Genomic DNA, 5,000 nt, shown 5'->3' on the forward strand with positions numbered 1-5,000 from the left:
CCCGTGAAGCCTCCCTAAATTCGGCCCTCGCACGCACGAGAGAGACAAGCCCTTTCGGCGACCGGGGACGCCCCCGGCCGCCCGCTCGACAAGGTCCGTGTTTCAAGCACCCGTTTCGGTCAAAAAACGCACCCAAAAGCCGCTCTGGAGGTGGTTTGAAAATAGGTCCTCCGGGGGGCGCTGGCTGGGGCGCGCGCCCCAAGCTCCGGGACCCCTGCGTGAGCACGTCCGATTTTTAGAGCACCCGTTTCGGTCAAAAACTCACGCAAAAGCAGCTCTGGAGGTGGTTTGAAAATTCGACCTCCGGGGGGCGCTGGCTGGGGCGCGCGCCCACAGCCCCCGGGACCCCTGCGTGAGCACGTCCGATTTTTAGGGCACCCGTTTCGGTCAAAAACTCACGCAAAAGCAGCTCTGGAGGTGGTTTGAAAATTCGACCTCCGGGGGGCGCTGGCTGGGGCGCGCGCCCACAGCCCCGGGACCCCTGCGTGGGCACGTCCGATTTTTAGGGCACCCGTTTCGGTCAAAAACTCACGCAAAAGCAGCTCTGGAGGTGGTTTGAAAATTCGACCTCCGGGGGGCGCTGGCTGGGGCGCGCGCCCACAGCCCCCGGGACCCCTGCGTGAGCACGTCCGATTTTTAGGCCACCCGTTTCGGTCGAAAACCCACGCAAAAGCAGCTCTGGGTGCTGGTTTGAAAATTTGACCTCCGGGGGGCGCTGGCTGGGGCGCGCGCCCACAGCCCGGGGACCCTGCCTGAGCGTGTCCGATTTTTAGGGCACCCGCTCCGGTCGAAATCTCACTCAAAAGCAGCTCTGGAGCTTCTCTCATAGTATCACCTCCGGGGGGCGCTGGCCGGGCGGGCGCCCGCAGCCCCGGGGACCGGGGGCCCCCCCTGCGTGAGCGTGTCCGATTTTTGAGCCACACGTTTCGGCCGAAAACTCACCCAAAAGCAGCTCTGGAGGTTCTCTGACATTTGTACCTCCGGGGGGCGCTGGGCTCGCACCCACTCTCAGTGTCCGACCTTCGGGGCACCCTTGGCGGTCAAAATACATCCATAAAGAGTCCCTGCTTGGGCCCGGGATCACTGAAAAACGTGTTTCTCAAAAACGGACCCATACCCCTCACGACTACCTAGACACTTTTGAGAACCAGAGAGGCCGAGCTCCCGAAAAGTGTCCGATTTCGGTGCACCCTGGTCGGTCAAGAAACCGGCCGACCTCAGCCTTGGAAGTCGCCCGTGGCCACTGCTGCCAAAATTTGCTGAAAGTGTACCAGGGTTTTTTGGACTTTGTCATTTTTTTGAGCGATTCGAGTCTCGACTTAGAAAAAATTTTGGACTTTGTCATTTTTTTGAGCGATTCGAGTCTCGACTTAGAAAAAATTTTGGACTTTGTCATTTTTTTCAGTTTTTTTGAGTCTCGACTTAGAATTTTTTTTGGACTTTGTCATTTTTTGGAGAATTTCAACTCTCGACTTAGAAAATTTTTTCGACTTAGAAATTTTTTTCCACTTTGTCATTTTTTTCAGCTTTTTCACTTTCGACTTAGAAAAAATTTTGGACTTTGTCATTTTTTTGACTTTTTTTGGACTTTGTCGATTTTTTCAGCTTTTTCATACCCCTCAGCTCTACCTATACACTTCTGAGAACCAGAGAGGCCGGGTTCTCACTTCTTCCCCGATTTAGGTGCACTCTGGTCGGTCAGGAGACCGGCTGACCTCAGCCTTGGAGGTCCCCCTCGGCACGCTGGGTAAATTTTTGGACTTTGTCAGTTTTTTCCACTTTTTCGACTCTCGACTTAGTTTTTTTTTTCCACTTTGTCATTTTTTCAGCTTTTTCCACTTTCGACTTAGTTTTTTTTTTCCACTTTGTCATTTTTTCCACTTTTTTTGGACTTTGTCGATTTTTTCAGCTTTTTCATACCCCTCAGCTCTACCTATACACTTCTGAGAACCAGAGAGGCCGGGTTCTCACTTCTTCCCCGATTTAGGTGCACTCTGGTCGGTCAGGAGACCGGCTGACCTCAGCCTTGGAGGTCCCCCTCGGCACGCTGGGTAAATTTTTGGACTTTGTCAGTTTTTTCCACTTTTTCGACTCCCGACTTAGTTTTTTTTTTCCACTTTGTCATTTTTTCAGCTTTTCGACTCCCGACTTAGTTTTTTTTTTCCACTTTGTCATTTTTTCAGCTTTTCGACTCCCGACTTAGTTTTTTTTTTCCACTTTGTCATTTTTTCAGCTTTTCGACTCCCGACTTAGTTTTTTTTTTCCACTTTGTCATTTTTTCCGTTTTTCGACTCCCGACTTAGTTTTTTTTTTCCACTTTGTCATTTTTTCAGCTTTTCGACTCCCGACTTAGTTTTTTTTTTCCACTTTGTCATTTTTTCCGTTTTTCGACTCCCGACTTAGTTTTTTTTTTCCACTTTGTCATTTTTTCAGCTTTTCGACTCCCGACTTAGTTTTTTTTTTCCACTTTGTCATTTTTTCAGCTTTTCGACTCCCGACTTAGTTTTTTTTTTCCACTTTGTCATTTTTTCAGCTTTTCGACTCCCGACTTAGTTTTTTTTTTCCACTTTGTCATTTTTTCAGCTTTTCGACTCCCGACTTAGTTTTTTTTTTCCACTTTGTCATTTTTTCAGCTTTTCGACTCCCGACTTAGTTTTTTTTTTCCACTTTGTCATTTTTTCAGCTTTTCGACTCCCGACTTAGTTTTTTTTTTCCACTTTGTCATTTTTTTGACTTTTTCTCTCCCGAATTAGTTTTTTAATGCTTTTAAACTATTTTTACAGGTTTTCACATAATGGACTATGACTTTATTTTTTACTATAATGACATTTTTCAAGCTTTTCCCATTTATGGAAGCCCAAGACACATTTCTTATTTTTAATGAAAAAAAGGCCCCAGACAAAATTGACCAAGCCCAAAAAAATACGACATACAGCATTGACCGAGCAGTGTGCTTATTTTGTACGTTAATATAATAAGAGGCGCGTGCGGCGAGAACAGTTCTGGTAATTTCAGATACTTTTCCTGTTATAATGACACAAAGGGGACGTGTCTCCCGTTCATATTGACAGTAAGAAAGGTGTGCGGTGCCTAGCCCCCCTTAGCAGAACATGGTTGATATGACAGAAAAAGGAAGGGTTTTTGTGCCATGAAAAAAATATAAGAAAGCCGACTCTCTGACTGTCAGTTCACACCTTGCCCCAGGGGGTGGGCCTTCATTAGGCTAAGCACTTCACACCTTGCTTGCCACAGGGGACCCAAGCATGCACATTGACTTGTCAAAAGGAGAAACACCACTTTTAATATAAAAGGACACAACAATTGATATAGGTTTCCTTTTTTTTATTTTTTGATTGCATACATTTTATGAGACTTCTGACATTATGTACAGTCATTTGGTACGTTTTGCACTGCTTCAACACGTCCGGGTTGCTCAAAAGAATCGAATGGACCTAGAAGCAACACAAAAAAATCATTAATAAAAAAAAATAATAAAATCTTCATTCACTTTTATTTCAGATACTTGCCTTTGCCTGATTGAGGCCACCAGTATGGTCCTGAAACAGTTGCCAGATTGTATTTTTAAACTCGTGAGTGTACTGCATAGCGCGTCTGAGTCCTTCAACCTAAATTTAATAGAAGAAAAGAAAATGAGACATTTCTCCCGATGATTCCACATGCTATACTGCTCATCGCCTACCGGAGGTCTTTGCCTGGGTAGTGGACTCACACAGACAGGTGAGGAATTAAGGCCTTCTGTTTGGCAAAGTGTGGACTGCTCGTTGTCCTGAACTCTGGGCTTCAAAATGACAAAAGGACAATTTAGGCATGACAAGTGCACATGAAGATTACACATTTTCACAGCATTTATCAGTTTCTTACAGGTGTATGGGGATGCTGTGGGCCCACAGGGGGAGACTCTATTTTGTCACGCTCCTCACAATCTTTTTTTTTCTCCTCCTCCTCCTCCTCCTCCTCCTCCTCCTCCTCCTCCTTCTTCTCCTCCTCCTCCTCCTTCTGCTGCTGCTGCTGCTGCTGCTGCTGCTGCTCCTCGTTGTGGTCCACGTTATTGCAGGAATGCCCACGGTCACCTGGCGTGGCACCCCCAAGGCCCAGTGCAGAGCGCAGTTTGAGACGAGCGGCATGTGCCTCGATCACGGACCGTTCTCCAACGTAATATCGGTTCGCCACCTCCTCCGAGTGGCACATAAGGTTTGTGACATCCCGACGTTCGTCTGTCGGCAGGTTACGCTCCACCTTTTCACATGAAGGAATTAAACGTTAGCACATTTGTCATTCCTAAGGATCCTTAGCGTGACAATGCCATCAGCTCACACAGGTCGCAACAGCGCTTCTGATGGAGGTCACCGAAATGTTTGGGCTGAAGCCAAGCTTCTGACACGTCTCGGCGACCACCTGGCTAATCTTGGAGAAGACCTGACCCTTCGAGGTGAAGAAAAAAGTCGGCACCTCTTCCGTGTAGCCTGGCAGCGTGGGTCTCAGATCAAAGAACTTTTTCAGCCAGGCCATCTCTGATGAAGACAATGGGATTTTTGCCATCCCAAAGGATGCTGCAGTCTTGTGATCCTTCACCTAAATGTGGAAAGGCAATCGATTCATTGTTGCATGTTGGTAAATAATTAAAGAGCTTGTTTTGCATTCCTAGTCCCAAAATGAATAACACACACGCACACGTTTATGACGTATCTCCCGTCGTGCTCGTCAGCATCCTGGAACTCGCGAACGGTCATGTTCGAAACCACAGCACTCCGATGACCAGTAGTGGCGTATAAATACGTGGCTATGTACCCAAGACATGACCTCAGCGAATCCGAATTGCTGTTGTGCGCCAGGTAATCTGCAAAGCACGAAAAAAAATGTTAATATTGTAACTATTATAATAAAAAAAAAAATAAAAAAAAACGAATTAGTAGCAAAAACGTACCCAAAGCCTTGGGAATTCGCTCTGATGTCTTCCGGACGAGTTGTTCTAATGTGGT

At 46.7% G+C, this 5,000-nt stretch overlaps 1 long non-coding RNA gene across 1 annotated transcript; it reads right to left on the reverse strand.

Moving 5' to 3' along the window:
• Positions 1-3,526: 3,526 nt before the first annotated feature.
• LOC114776325 (uncharacterized) lies at positions 3,527-3,963 on the reverse strand. Its single transcript, XR_003745423.1, has 3 exons — positions 3,883-3,963; positions 3,701-3,799; positions 3,527-3,626 (listed from the first exon to the last, which is right to left on the reverse strand). It is a non-coding gene; the product is annotated as an uncharacterized LOC114776325 (long non-coding RNA).
• Between the last annotated feature and the right edge of the window lie 1,037 nt (positions 3,964-5,000).

Source organism: Denticeps clupeoides, unplaced genomic scaffold (assembly GCF_900700375.1).
Source record: "Denticeps clupeoides unplaced genomic scaffold, fDenClu1.1, whole genome shotgun sequence".
Taxonomy (NCBI): domain Eukaryota; kingdom Metazoa; phylum Chordata; class Actinopteri; order Clupeiformes; family Denticipitidae; genus Denticeps; species Denticeps clupeoides.